The 16,254-nt window shown below is 40.6% G+C and overlaps 2 protein-coding genes across 2 annotated transcripts in view; both read left to right on the plus strand.

Moving 5' to 3' along the window:
* LOC126203935 (microspherule protein 1) overlaps positions 1 to 14,716 on the plus strand; it is a 354,642-nt gene extending 339,926 nt beyond the window's left edge. The window contains exon 12 of the mRNA XM_049938331.1: positions 14,623 to 14,716. The gene's annotated coding sequence lies outside the window, so the exon portion shown is untranslated. The remainder of the gene's footprint in view (positions 1 to 14,622) is intronic.
* LOC126203934 (protein son of sevenless) overlaps positions 1 to 16,254 on the plus strand; it is a 168,431-nt gene that overhangs the window by 4,994 nt on the left and 147,183 nt on the right. The gene's annotated exons all lie outside the window — the stretch shown is intronic.

A 16,254-nucleotide genomic window follows, 5' to 3' on the forward strand; every position in this document is an offset into this window, starting at 1 on the left:
GAGAAACTGCTGTCGGGAGGGGAATCTGGATGGCTCTGAGGGTGAAACAGGCACAGAGGTCATGATTGTTGTATTGATCTCGTCCTCGATTTTGCTTACCATAAGTCGGGGATTAGCTTGGACATTCCTAATTTTTTAAAGCTGTCCACAGTTAGAGAATTTTATGAAGGGAAAGCATTTTTTTCTTTAAATTTAGACCTATATGTTCAAAACTTTGCATTTTTTATGAAGCCAACTACTAACTGCAAAGCCAGGCAACAATTCTCCTCAAAAAGCTGTCTTATCCTTTTTATCACTTCAACTGTGGTGTTTCTATCCCTGACCCACTCCAGTTCCCAAAACGGTCGAATCAGCCACCACTCCTCTCCCACAAAATGAAATTGGCCAACTCTCTTAAAATCCCACAGCCTTCACCACTGTCTCCCAGAGCAGTGGCAACTCACGATCACAAGAATCAGCCGCAACATTACAGTGTTCTCAACCTCTCACATAGGGACCAATGCCCTATTGAATTATCTGTATTATCCAACGGCCTCACTTTCAGCTCTTGAGACAGCATTTCACCATGCTACTTTCGTTAATGACCTACTTTCCTTCACACACAATGTCAACTGGAAGTATCACTTTGCAACCCAATCTCAAAACCTTCCCAACACTGAACCTGGCATTGAACCATGCCTTCAACAATTCTGACAACAATCCCAATTTGATCCACCACCACTACATCAGTCACCCCTAAAAAAATCTAACATCCAGCATTGCTTTACCACCCTTTCTCAGGTTCCTACAACATGATTCTAACCCGTTGTCTACAGAATTCCAAGCTCTCCATTACCTAAATACCAGTGACTCCGTCATCCTCCCTGCATTCAAGCAATCTACCACCTTGGTACTTGGTCAGCAAGACTATGTAGGCCAGGATCTGTGTCAGTTGTCTGACACGTCTGCATACAGCATCTACAATCAAGATCCAGTCCCAGTGATACGAACTGACATACAGTCCTCCCTAAATGCATTGGGCCCCTCTCAGGGACCAACACCTCAATCAACAGAACTTCTTAACCCATCCAAAACACGTATTCCCACCTTTGACCTTCTTCTTAGGAACCACAAATCCAATCACCCTGGCTTTCCCATAGTTGCTGGTTTCAAGGCACCCAACAAATGAACTTATATCTGCCTTAGCTGCTCAGTGCGTGCAAATACTCCACTCCTATATTTAAGACACCACCCATTTCCTAGTTCATCTGAAATCTGTCTCCGTTTCACTCTCACCGTATGCTTTGTCACCAGTGGTGCCACCTCCCTCTATATAAAAATCCCCCCTGTACCTCAACCAGCATTGACCTGCTTCTGAACCTATGATATCCTTCCTGCTCATATTCAACTTTATACTTATGAACAACTCCTTATCTTTGAGGGTCACACATACAAACAGATCAGGAATATGACCTTGGGAAGCAGGATGGCTTCGTCTTATGACAACCTCTTGAGTCACTCAGAGGAGGGATTTCTAGGATCCATAACTTTTTATCTCCAGGTTTGGTTTAGACACAGTTATATCTTTCCCATATGTACTCGTAGTAAGGCTGATCTGTTAAAATTCCTGGAATCTCAAAATACGGTTTCCCAGTTAAATTTCGTATGATCCTATTCTGAATTCCATGTCACTTTCCTTGGTGTTGATGTCATCTTCCCTGAGAGTCAGGTACATGCTTCTGTTCACATTAAACCTACTAGCAACCAACAGTACTTACATTTTCACAGTTGCTGTCCTTTCCACATGAAATTTTCCCTCCCATACAGCCTTCGCATTCAAGCCAAATTTATTTGTTCAGAGGCAGACTTTTTATAGCAATATTTCCCTATCACTACCTCAGCTTTTGATGGACATACGTATCCCACCAGCCTAGTTCAAAAACAGATTTCCTGGACCATCACATCCAATCCTGGTATTGCTAATCCATTCAAAAAATAACAATTTACGAATACATGTCTTATAACTTAATACTATTGTGGTCTTGAATGTATTAATGAGCTACTTCAACAAGTATACAGCTTCCTAAAATCATGCCCTGAAATGAAGTCCATTCTGTCTGACACTTTGTATGCTACCTTTAGAATAGCTATTCTCTTCCCTTCCAATCTCCACAATATTCTGGTCAGACTCTATGCCCCTTTTGTATCCTTTTCCCTACTCTCTGGATCCTACTCCCATGACCTTCCCTGCTGTAATACTTAGGCAGTGTGCCCTCCTGCCACCACTTACTTAAAAGCCTTAACAGTATACTGAAACATTAAACTTTACATCATTTGTTTACAATATGGGCTGAACAACCAATTCTTAAAATAGTTATATCAAAATAACAATAATCACTTTAAACTTTGTTAAACACATTTTCATTCCACTTTCTCCACAAACCAAAATTAGTGTTATCAGCTGTATAACAAACAAATTTTTCATCAAGTTTGTGTTTTTTTACACACTTCAAAAGCTATTGAGTTAAAATTTGAGCAGTTTACCTGAAAGCTTCATTGAAATTCAAAAGGTTAACTTTAATTGCCTCCTGCACATTGAAACATCTAACAACAATTGGACCAAGTTTTACTTTGCATTTGTTTGAGCAACCACTGTTACTGTTACATACTTAATCGTTTTTCAAAGCATGCAATACATTATCAAATATAAATGGTGAAGTAATATTAAACAGGTGTGGCTGACTGGTTCTAGGCGCTTCAGTCTGGAACCGCGCGACTGCTACGGTTGCAGGTTCGAATCCTGCATCGGGCATGGATGTGTGTGATGTCCTTAGGTTAGTTAGGTTTACATAGTTCTAAGTTCTAGGGGACAATGACCTCAGATGTTAAGTCCCATAGTGCTCAGAGCCATTTGAACCATTTAACATTTACAACAACTGCCTAAGTCTTGGTTCTAACAGTTGAAATTTTTGGCTCATATACCTTTGTAACTAGCAGCGTGCAGTGTGGTATGAAAACATTTTCTTTAGATGCCCTCTCCAGATCACAGTTCCCATCTTTGTCTTTAAAAAAATCTCTTATGTTTGGTGAAGCAGTCACATTAACAGTACTCCTATGTTTAGCTGAGGAGACAAAAAATGAATGGAGAGAAAATGATGAAAAATGTACATTTAGATGAGTTGCATCACACACGAAAACAACAAATGCATTGCTCCTGCTGTGGTGACAAATGTCTTAACAGTGAGTGAAAAGTTGTAGCAGAACTGGTAGGCACATTTCCCCAGAGAGAACGTAAGAGAGTGGTGGTGGTTGATGTGACTATTTAGGGAGCTGGAGTGGGACAGGGATGGAAACACCACAGCTGAAATGTTGAAGATGGTAAGACAGCTTTTTGAGGTGAATTCTGGCCTGGTGTTGCAGTTTGTAGTTGGCTTTGTGAATATCACCACCCAAGGAAACATGAGGTGCAGAGAACTGTAGTAAGTTAAAGGGGGAGTGGAGATTGCTAGACAATGTATATAGGCACAGATATCTGGGTAAGTGCAGGAGATTGCTCGCAGTGTTTGAAACCGTAGAAGGGGCTAGTGAAGAGTGGGATTACATCCAGAAATTGGGACTTTCAAATTTTTAACTGGCACAACTGGATGTAACTCCCAGGAACAAGCAGGTTGGAGAGAGGGAAGGAGGCAGGCAGACTAGCAGGCAGGCTTTTGTTAATATTTGACAGGATGACACAAGCAATATATATAAAAAGTGAGAGAAATAAAACTCAGTCATTTAATGCTTTGGATCACAGGGTTACATGGAAGGTGATGCAGTTATTAACAAAAATTCTGAAACTTGCTAAACCTTTTGTCCAGTGTTTAATGTATGTTATGATATTGTTTCATTCCCAAAGATGCTCCATATACCATTTTGATGTATTCGAGAGGCGAAGCTCTTCATCAAACTGATGTCACTACCTAGACATTCATTATAGTGCATCAAATTTTCTTAGTTTCCCTTCAGGCATCATAGTTGTTAATCCTGCATCTTCCTTGACCTTAGTCCACATAGACAAATATTTAACCCCTTAATACCTGAACAAATTTCTTCATGGAAGAAAAATATTAAATATTATGTCACTCTAGAAGCACCTGAAACACTCAGATGACAGCACGTGTCAGAAGCATTAGTAGCTGCATTTAGAATCTGCACCTACCGGCACTAGTACTCGAAAACGATTACCCTTTCACATACTAGTCTTGTTGTTATGATGCGAATTTGTGACATCCGGCATTAAGGGGTTAAACAAATTTACTGAAAGTTGGAACCATAATGGCCTATGAAGAACCTTAAGAGTCTGAACTGAAATTACCACTCATCACTTAAATTTTCACTTATCCTCCTAACAGGTAAAAACTGCCATGGACTGAAACTCAAAAGCTGACTCTTTGGTTTTTGCCTTTTACAGGCAGCCATATAAGTATATCTTGTGCTTAAGTGACATTTATATAGAAGACTTCGTCCGTGCTGCTATGAGCCACATCATTAAACATATGTATGTTGGAGGGGAATTGCTGTATATGATCCTCTGTCAAAGTAAATAATAAAAAGAAAACTTTTCTTATTGTTTCCCAAATTTAAATGACATCTCCCCTTTGTTTTTGTGACATTACTATGCTGACAAATTATAAAAGTTTGTTAAATAAAAACATGCATGTGCTGGCATTTGATGGAAGAATATGTAGCAACAGTTTCAGTTCAGTATTGAGGGCAAAATCTTTGATTGGCAAATGCACGGCAGTAATATGTTGATCTTCATAGTACAGCCATCACTATCATGTGATCTGAAGCATTGAAGTTTCTTTTTGGACGTGTTTGCAGTTCTCAAAGACAGAATTTTTCCAAAAGAGAAAATTGATGACTGTCATGGTTTAAAAAAAAATGTTTGAACTGTAATGACAAACTCCTTGAAATAAAATGAATTGAAATTATTGTATGTCAGCTTCAGTCAGACAAATAATTTCGTAACCAGTTTCAGCATCCTGAGGAGCCACAAAACTTAAGAGGAAATTGACCCCCTGCCAGTGTCTTGCCTGTGACATAATTTGCATAAATCATTTTGACATTATATTGTTGTTGTTGTTGTTGTTTCCATGGCACTGTGTTTGGTTCCTCTGAAAGGGCACGGCTGACTTCCTTCCCCATCCTTCCCTAATCCGATGAGACCGATGACGACGCTGTCTGGTCTCCTTCCCCAAAACAACCAACCAACCATTCCATGTTTGTGCAAGTATTTCAACTGCTGGGCTAATCATCTTCTACAGATATATATACATCATACTAGGCACAGAAAGCTGGTTAAAACCTCAAATTGATAGCAGTGAGATTTTTGGGGAAGTTTCAGGTGCACATTGAAAGGATAGGCTAATGGGAAATGGAGTGTATTTGTTGCGATTGACAAGAAACTCAGATCCGCAGAGATACAAATTGAAGCTGCATGAGAGACCGTTTGGGAAAGACCCAGCACAAAGGATGAGCACAAACTTATAATTGTATCTTTCTATATAACTGGATCCTTCATAACAGAAATGGAAATTAATGGATGGAGCTGTACCTAAAATAAGGGAAAAGCAACCACTTACGTATAGTGGATGTGTGGAACACAGAAACACGTAACAGAAAATAGCATTCATAGTAGCTTTAGCAGACTAGTCTTTTTGTAGCAATGGTACACACATTCACACACCTGTGAAACTAAGGATCAAACCTGATCCGAAGCCTGAGCAGTCTTGTGCACTATCATCTACATTATGAGATCAACTGACACTAATTGTATCTGGTGGGTGACTTGAATTCCCAATGGCCAACTTCAATGCTAATTAACTCAGAAATGGCACAGCATAGCAAATTTTTTTCCTTAACAAATATTTCTCAGGATGACCTACCCTGCAAAACCTTAACAAGCTTTTCACACTGTTTCTGACCATGCTGTATATGTTCAACAAACTAGATGAAAAGCAGTAGTGTCACCTTTCAATGAGGAGCTTGACACTTTCAGCACAGGATTGGTGCATGCAGAGGAATTATGGATCAAATTTAAATGAAGAGTTGCCCATGCAGTTGATGATTGTAAGGACACTACATGGTATGTGGTAGCTGAAAAGAAACAGACACAACTGCAAACAGCTGTAAAGCAAAGCATAGAGGTGTTGATTGAGAGATATTGAATGATACGCATTTGACTGTCGAGAGTGGTGCATGAAGCTTTTGATGACTGCCTTAGCAAAATGTTATTCAAAGATCCCTCCCAAAACATGTTGGTACTGAATTTAATGTCAAGACATTCATGGATGAGAAATGAACTGATGTTGAGGGTTCCAAAACAAGAGCAGAAATTTGGAACTCCCACACCCCTCCTCCCCATTCAAAAATTCATTTACCAAGGAAAAAACCGGGAGTATTGCCCCAGTTTAATTCTCGCTCTACTGCAGAAATGGGTGAAATAGGTATTAGTGCCAGTGGCATTGAGAAACGGCTGTAATCGTTAAAATTGAACCAAGCTTCATGGCCTGATGGAATTCCTGTAAGATAGTATACTGAATTTGTGTTGGAGTTAGCTCCTTTGTAAACTGTAATGCACAATAGATCTCTGAATAAAAATTCATGCTCAGTTTTTGTAAGTAAGAACAGGTCACACCTGTCTATAAGAAGGGCAGCCACAGTTATCCACAAAACTATTGTCCAGTATCCTTGACAGCCGTTTGTTGTAGAATCCTAGAATCTATTTTGAGCTCAAATGTTATGCAGTACCTCAAACAGAATGACCTTATCTGTGCTGATCAGCATGATTCCAGGAACTTTAGTCATGTGAAACCCAATCCGCATTTCTCTCACATGACTTCCTGAAAGCCATAGATCAAGGTAGTCAGATAGGTGCAGTATTTACTTGATTTCCAAAAAACATTTAACTCAGAACTACACTTATCCTTATTATTGAAAGTACGACTGTGTGGTGTATCAAGCAAAATTTGTGACCGAACTGAGGATTTGTAGACATGAAGGGAAAGTCATCAACAAATAATAGGACTGCAATTGTGCCTCAGGAAAGTATGTAGGAACCTTAACTGTTCATGTTGTATTAATGATCTGGCAGACATTAGTAATATTATCCACATACTTTTTGTGGATAAGTTGTCTTTAATGAAGAAGTGTGTGGAGGGGGAGGGAGGGGGGGGGGAAGTGCACAAATATGAGGTCAAATTTTGATAAGATTTCCATGTAGTGCAAAGTTTGGCAACTTTCTTTAAATGCTCACAAGTGGACTAAAAAAACAGTAGCATCATATGACTACAGCATCAGTGAGTCACAGTTGGAATCTGTCAATTCATACAAATGTGTTGCTGTTACAGTTTGTTCTTTTGTGTGTTACTTGATTCTTTTTATTTTTAACTAGCATAGACTGTATGGCCTGCCAAGATTTTTGAATTTGTTTATTTAATCAAATTTTTATGTTGTTCACAAATTGCAACACCTTCCATGCTTTTCATGCTAATTCAGACCATATAAGCATGATCTTTTCTGAATGTGCTTCTGATCAAAAAGCAATTCTGGTACTGGAGTCCAAATATTTTGTTGATCATGCCTTTAGCGTTCTTGTGGAGATATTTCCATGTCTACTTTCATCCCATAACAAATATTCCTTTATCTAACTGAAAAGTGAAATAACAATTTTCATAAATTTACCTGTAAAATTTTTTTAATGTAATCAAACATATTTTGAAAAATTTTGATCCCCTATTGCACTCCATTATGGGTTGAATTTCCAGAAACACTGAAACAAATATTTTTTATTTTCTGACTGAGAAATCAAATACCAGTTTTCATAGTTCTAGCTTCAAAATTCCCTTAATAGTGACATAATTTCAAAAAATCTTTCATCCCCTATTTCACCCACTTAGGAGTGGAATTTTGGACAAACCCTTCGTAAACAATGTCTCTAAACTTCAGCTCACGCCGTTAGGGGTTGACTTTTCCGAAGACAGTGAAACAAGTATTTTTTAATCTCTGTCTGAGAAGCCAAACACCAATTTTCAAAAATTTAGCTTTAGAAATGCTTTTGCAGGGAAATATTTTCATAAAACATGTCACCCTGTATTTCACCCCCTTAGGTGTTGAATTTCCAAAAATGGTGACATGCAAATGTTTTATTTCTAACAGAAGCCAAATAAGTACGTTCATAGATTTAGCTTCAGAAATGTTTATACAATGAAGTCTTTCCATAAAAACGTCCATCGTCTGTTTCACCTCCGTAAGGGCTGAATTTCCAAAAACAGTGAAACACTTATTATTTTATTTCGAACTGAGAATCCAAATGTAAATGTTCATGGATGTAGCTTTAAAAATGCTTTCATAATAAAATATATTCGTAAAAATCCTCATACCCTATTTCACCTTCTTAGGAGTTCAGTTTCCAAAAACACTGAAACATATATTTCAAACAATGGAAAATCTAGGATGGAATGTAACAATATTTTGAAAGGGAAGGTTGCTAATCACCATATAGCGGAGATGCTGAGTCACAGATAGTCACAGCAAAGACTCTCACAACCAAAGCTTTCGGCCATTAAGGCCTACATCAACAATAGACAACACGCACACACAGACGCACAGGCACAGGCACATGCAGAACGCAACTGGCACTCATGACTGCAGACTCAGGTAACCGAAAGCACACTGTGAGCAGTAGCACCAGTGCTTGATGGGACTGGTGACTGGATGGGGGTAAGGGGGAGGCCAGGGCGGGGAGGGGGGAGGAGAGTATGGTGGGAGGGGGGGGAGTATGGTGGGGTTAGCAGACAGTGAAGTGCTGCAGGTTAGACGGAGGGGCAGGGGAGCGGTGGGGGCTGTAGTGGAAAAGGAGAGAAATAAAAAGACTGGGTGTGATGGTGGGCAGTATATGTCTCATTTCAGGGCACAACGAGAGGTAATCGAAACCCTGGCAGAGACTGTAATTCAGTTTCTCCAGTCCTGGGTGATACTGAATTATGAGAGGAATGCTCCTCTGTGGCTGGACAGTGGGACTTTGGGAGTTGGAGGGAGACAGGAAAGATAAGGGATGGGAGATTTGTTTTCGTACAAGGTTGAGAGGATAATTCCAGTTTCCCACCACCTCCCAGTGTCCCACCGACTGGCCAGAGAGGAGCATTCCCCACGTAACTCAGTACCACACAGGATGGAGCAACTGAATTACATTCTTCGCCAGGGTTATGATTACCTCTCCTTGTGCCCTGAAATGAGAAATGTCGTTCTCACTATCCGACCCATCCCTCCCACAGTGGTATTCCACCGTCCACTGAACCTACCGTCCTTACACAACCCCTGTTCCCAATCCCTTACCTCATGGCTCATACCCCTGTAATAGATCTAGATGCAAGACCTGTCCCATACATCCTTCCACCACCACCTACTACTCCAGTCCAGTCACTATCATCACCTATCCCATCAAAAGCAAGGCTACATGTGAAACCAACCAGTCGTGTGATTTACAAGCTAAGCTGCAACCACTGTACTGCATTCTATGTGGGCATGATAACCAATAAGCTGTTTGTCCTCCTGAATGGCCACCGACAAACTGTGGCCAAGAAACAAGTGGACTACCCTGTTGCTGAACACACTGCCAAACATGATATCCTTCATTTCAATGACTGCTTCACAGCCTGTGCCACATGGATCCTTCCCACCAACACCAGTTTTCTGAATTGCGCAGGTGGGAACTTTCCCTGCGATACGTCCTATTTTCCCGTAACCCTCCTGGCCTCAACCTTCGTTAGTAACTGTCCTCACCCGTCCAACCCCTTCCCTGTTCCCATTCCAGCACTAGACAGCCATCGTTCCACCATTACATGCAGTGTTTTTATTTCTCTCCTTTTTCACTACAACCTCCAGCTCCCCCTCCCCACCTCTCCCCTTCCCCTCCATCTAACCTGTAGCACTTCACTGTCAGTCACCCCCCACCATACTATCCCTCCCCCTCCCTGCTCCAGCCTCCTCCTTACCCCCACCCATTCGCTGCTCCTGTCATGCACTGGTGTTGCTGCTCACAGTGTGCTTTCAGTTATCTGAGTCTTCAGTTGTGTGTGTGTGTGTGTGTGTGTGTGTGTGTGTGTGTGTGTGTGTGTGTGTGCGCGCGCGGGCGCGCGCGCATCATCGTCGTCATCTATTGTTGGCGTAGGCCTTAACGGCCGAAAGCCTTAGTTGTGAGTGTCTCTTTGTTGTCCCTAACTGCGTCTCAGCATCTCCGCTATATGGTGAGTAGCAACGTTCCTTTTCATAATATTGAAATGTATATTATTTTTATTTGTAACCAATAACTCAAATACACATGTTCATACGTGTAGCTTTAAAAGTCTTTAGTAATTCTTTAAGAATGATGTATTTTCAAAAGGAGCTTCCATACGCTGATCTGATATTTATAATCAGCTACAGACGAATGAGAATGAAGAAAAAGGACAGTGGGAGCAGAATTTAAAATATCATAATTGGGAGAAAAAGAGATAATATAAGAACTGATTATTTGCCTTTTGCAGATTATATTGCCATCTTAGTTGAATCCATAGAGGATGCAACAGGGCAGATAAATCTCGTAAAAGAGACAGCTGTGAAAGCAGGCCTTATATATAGCCTTTGAAAAAACAGAATATATGACAGATGAGAAAGAGGCACTGCGATATATGGATTGTTAAAAGGCTGCAAAATTTAAATATCTCGGTTGAATAATACAACCAAATACTTAGGACGAAGGTGCTAACTTAGCAAGAGCAAGGAAAATGTTTTTGTCTTTTCAATTAACAAAAAACCTGTGTGACAAGAAATCTATTTCCATAAATGCAAAACTCTGGAACTACAATACTGTCATTAGACCAGAATGTCTTCATGATTCAGAATGCCTTTTCCCCCAATTATAATTTTTTAAATTCCTCCTCCACCTGTTGTTTTCCTGTATTACCTGCTTTACCTTTTCTACTACATGATTGGAAAGCGATGGAGACAGTCCACCTCTGTTGTTTACAGCACCTTTGATCTCAAAAGCCTTTAAGGATTCACCAACAAAATTAATTTTGCAATGTGTATTTATAAGTTCTTGTGATTTTGACAGATGTTGATGTGTTTCAGCTCCAAACTCTTTTGTTGTTGTTGTTGTTGTTGTTGTTGTCTTCAGTCCTGAGACTGGTTTGATGCAGCTCTCCATGCTACTCTATCCTGTGCAAGCTTCATCATCTCCCAGTACCTACTGCAACCTACATCCTTCTGAATCTGCTTAGTGTATTCATCTCTTGGTCTCCCTCTACGATTTTTACCCTCCACGCTGCCCTCCAATGCTAAATTTGTGATCCCTTGATGCCTCAAAACATGTCCTACCAACCGATCCCTTCTTCTAGTCAAGTTGTGCCACAAACTTATCTTCTCCCCAATCCTATTCAATACCTCCTCATTAGTTACGTGATCTACCCACCTTATCTTCAGCATTCTTCTGTAGCAGCACATTTCGAAAGCTTCTATTCTCTTCTTGTCCAAACTGGTTATCGTCCATGTTTCACTTCCATACATGGCTACACTCCATACAAATACTTTCAGAAACGACTTCCTGACACTTAAATCTATACTCGATGTTAACAAATTTCTCTTCTTCAGAAACAATTTCCTTGCCATTGCCAGTCTACATTTTATATCATCTCTACTTCGACCATCATCAGTTATTTTGCTCCCTAAATAGCAAAACTCCTTTACTACTTTAAGTGTCTCATTTCCTAATCTAATCCCCTCAGCATCACCCGATTTAATTTGACTACATTCCATTATCCTCGTTTTGCTTTTGTTGATGTTCATCTTATATCCTCCTTTCAAGACACTGTCCATTCCGTTCAACTGCTCTTCCAAGTCCTTTGCTATCTCTGACAGAATTACAATGTCATCGGCGAACCTCAAAGTTTTTACTTCTTCTCCATGAATTTTAATACCTACTCCGAATTTTTCTTTTGTTTCCTTTACTGCTTGCTCAATATACAGATTGAATAACATCGGGGAGAGGCTACAACCCTGTCTCACTCCTTTCCCAACCACTGCTTCCCTTTCATGCCCCTCGACTCTTATAACTGCCATCTGGTTTCTGTACAAATTGTAAATAGCCTTTCGCTCCCTGTATTTTACCCCTGCCACCTTCAGAATTCGAAAGAGAGTATTCCAGTTAAAGTTGTCAAAAGCTTTTTCTAAGTCTACAAATGCTAGAAACGTAGGTTTACCTTTTCTTAATCTTTCTTCTAAGATAAGTTGTAAGGTTAGTATTGCCTCACGTGTTCCAACATTTCTACGGAATCCAAACTGATCTTCCCCGAGGTCCGCTTCTACCAGTTTTTCCATTCGTCTGTAAAGAATTCGCGTTAGTATTTTGCAGCTCTGACTTATTAAACTGATAGTTCGGTAATTTTCACATCTGTCAACACCTGCTTTCTTTGGGATTGGAATTATTATATTCTTCTTGAAGTCTGTGGGTATTTCGCCTGTCTCATACATCTTGCTCACCAGATGGTAGAGTTTTGTCATGACTGGCTCTCCCAAGGCCATCAGTAGTTCTAATGGAATGTTGTCTACTCCCGGGGCCTTGTTTTGACTCAGGTCTTTCAGTGCTCTGTCAAACTCTTCACGCAGTATCTTATCTCCCATTTCATCTTCATCTACATCCTCTTCCATTTCCATAATATTGTCCTCAAGTACATCGCCCTTGTATAGACCCTCTATATACTCCTTCCACCTTTCTGCCTTCCCTTCTTTGCTTAGAACTGGGTTGCCATCTGAGCTCTTGATATTCATACCAGTGGTTCTCTTCTCTCCAAAGGTCTCTTTAATTTTCCTGTAGGCAGTATCTATCTTACCCCTAGTGAGACAAGCCTCTACATCCTTACATTTATCCTGTAGCCATCCCTGCTTAGCCATTTTGCACTTCCTGTCGATCTCATTTTTGAGACGTTTGTATTCCTTTTTGCCTGCTTCATTTACTGCATTTTTATATTTTCTCCTTTCATCAATTAAATTCAATATTTCTTCTGTTACCCAAGGATTTCTATTAGCCCACGTCTTTTTACCTACTTGATCCTCTGCTGCCTTCACTACTTCATCCCTCAGAGCTACCCATTCTTCTTCTACTGTATTTCTTTCCCCCATTCCTGTCAATTGTTCCCTTATGCTCTCCCTGATACTCTCTACAACCTCTGGTTCTTTCAGTTTACCCAGGTCCCATCTCCTTAAATTCCCACCTTTTTGCAGTTTCTTCAGTTTCAATCTGCAGTTCATAACCAATAGATTGTGGTCAGAATCCACACCTGCCCCTGGAAATGTCTTAGAATTTAAAACCTGGTTCCTAAATCTCTGTTTTACCATTATATAATCTATCTGATACCTTTTAGTATCTCCAGGATTCTTCCGGGATCGAATAATGTTTCCATGTCAGTCAAATCGTATGCTTTTTTGAAGTCTACAGATGTTATATAAATGCAATTAGGTGAAGTGTAGAAGAAGGAATGCATAATAATCAGAAAAATCGTGGGTCACAATATGACAATGGAACCGTACAAAGTGTCTTGTCTGTTCTGACTCAGTGCGCTACAAGCACTTCACCAAATGTATCCAGAGGACCAGTTGATTCAGCTCATCCTTGACTCCTTACAGTGGCTCCAACACTGTGGCAAGGAGGTGATCTTTTGCTGGGTACCTGGCTACGTCGGAGAACAGGGAAGGGCGACAAAGCAGCCAAGGAAGCATGTTGGGATAGTATTGTCTGTAGGTTTCCCATCCAATTGGACACCGTCGTCTCATTTTCTGACAGACACGTGGTGCATTTGTGGGAGACCAAATGGTTGAAGGTGACAGAAAACAAACTGCGATCTCTCAAATCGACTACACAGAGATGGCAAATTTCATGTCATCCTCACCATAGGAAGGAGGGTCCGATTACCAGGCTTGCGCATCAGACCTAGCCCTTTAACACATGGCTCCTTCCTCTGACGGAAGGATCCACCACTCTGCGAGGCTTGTAGTGTGCCACTTTCAGTTCCGCATATTTTGGCAATGTGTGCCTTATATGCTGATGTTAGGGCAGCCTTCAGTCTCGAAAGAGATCTGCCCGCCGTCTTTGTCGGTACTGATTCCAGTGTTAAAAGGGTGGTGAAATTTTGTGAACTGTCAGGTCTCATCCCTAAATTGGTGGGGAAGGGAGGCAGACTTCAAAGCATTATAAACTGCTCCGCATGTGGAGCAGCCATCGTCCCCACCCGTGAGATTGGCATGCTGACTTTTGTCAGGGCACTGTGGACCGTGATATTGAGTGCCCTTCACTTAAATAATAATAATAATAATAATAATAATAATAATAATGGGAATTGGAAATTAAAAAGTAATAAAGAAGTTTATGAAAGAATAGGTTGAATATCAGACAAATAGAGGAAGAAGAGAGTTGTATTCTGTGGACAACTAAAAGGGCTAGATTAAAAAAAGTAACAAAAGAATTTTAACTTTTTTACAGAAACCAAAAAACATTAATGGTGCAGATCAAAAAAAGTTAATTCAGACGTGAGGGAAATGGAAATAATAGGGGAAGAAATAGAGGGGTGTGTGTGTGTGTGTGTGTGTGTGTGTGTGTGTGTGTGTGTGTGTGTGTGTGTGAGAGAGAGAGAGAGAGAGAGAGAGAGAGAGAGAGAGAGAGAGAGATTCAGAGCAAACATAAAAAGTTTCAAGGATTTCCAGGGGAACACAAAGAAAACGACAGCCATAATCTGGACAGAAGAAAGAAGAGAAAAACATGGGAAAACAATGAAAACTTACTGGAAAGAAAGAAGAAAATATGTCGATCCAATACACACATGCAATGCTGATTGGTCCCTAATAACAGTCCATGAATTTTCCTTAGAAATGTTTTATTGAATCCATACTCTTTAGTATGTGTTTCGTGTGTGACCTATCATCAGACAGTCTTCCAGAAAGTCAAAATAAATGACACACATTTACAGAATACATACCAGTGTACATAATAGAGGAAATTGTATAAGCACTGATGTATAGTGCATGAGAGAGAATCAGTCAAGTCCAATGCTTGAAAATGAAAACTGGAGTGAATAAATCATGCTAGCCAGAGCAAAGTAAACTAAAAGCACGCTGGAAGGTGTGATGAACTTAGTGATCCAAATGATGTCAAATACAAGAAAAATTACAGAAAGTAACAAAAAGGCTACAGTTAGCCTTGTGTGACAATGATCATCATCAAAAATCACAGCATTAATAAGAACAACCCGTATACTACAGTAAAATACATTAAAATACTTACACTATATGATCAGAGGTATCCGGACACCCCCAAAAACATACATTTTTCGTGTTAGATGCATTGTGCTGCCACCTACTGCCAGGTGCTCCATATCAGTGACCTCAGTAGTCATTAGACATTGTGAGAGAGCAGAATGGGGCATTCCGCAGAACTCATGGACTTTGAATGTGGTCAGGTGATTGGGTGTCACTCGTGTCATACACCTGTACACGAGCTTTCCACACTCCTAAACATCACTAGGTCCACTATTTCCGATGTGATAGTGAAGTGGAAATGTGAAGGGACACACACAGCACAAAAGTGTACAGGCCGACCTCGTCTGTTGACTGACAGAGACCGCCGACAGTTGAAGATGGTCGTAATGTGTAATAGGCCGACATCTATCCAGACCATCACACAGGAATTCCAAACTGCATCAGGATCCATTGCAAGTACTATGACAGTTAGACGGGAGGTGAGAAAACTTGGATTTCATGGTCGAGCAGCTGCTGATAAGCCACACATCACACTGGATTGATCAGTGGAAAAATGTTGTGTGGAGTGACGAAATCATGGTACACAATGTGGCGATCCGATGCCAGAGTGTGGGTATGTCAAATTCCCAGTGAGCGTCATCTGCCAGCGCGTGTAGTGCAAACAGTAAAATTTGGAGGCGGTGGTGTAATGGTGTGGTTGTGTTTTTCATGGAGGGGGCTTGCACCCCCTGTTGTTTTGTGTAGCACTATCACAGCATAGGCCTACATTGATGTTTTAAGTGCCTTCATGCTCCCCACTGTTGAAGAGCATCTGTTCATAATGCATTACATGACAATAACATCCCTGTAATTGACTGGCCTGCACAGAGTCCTGTCTTGGATGCTATAGAAAACCTTTTGGATGTTTTGGAATGCCAGGCCTCACCGACCGACATTGATACC

This window comes from Schistocerca nitens, chromosome 9 (genome assembly GCF_023898315.1).
Source record: "Schistocerca nitens isolate TAMUIC-IGC-003100 chromosome 9, iqSchNite1.1, whole genome shotgun sequence".
Classification (NCBI taxonomy): domain Eukaryota; kingdom Metazoa; phylum Arthropoda; class Insecta; order Orthoptera; family Acrididae; genus Schistocerca; species Schistocerca nitens.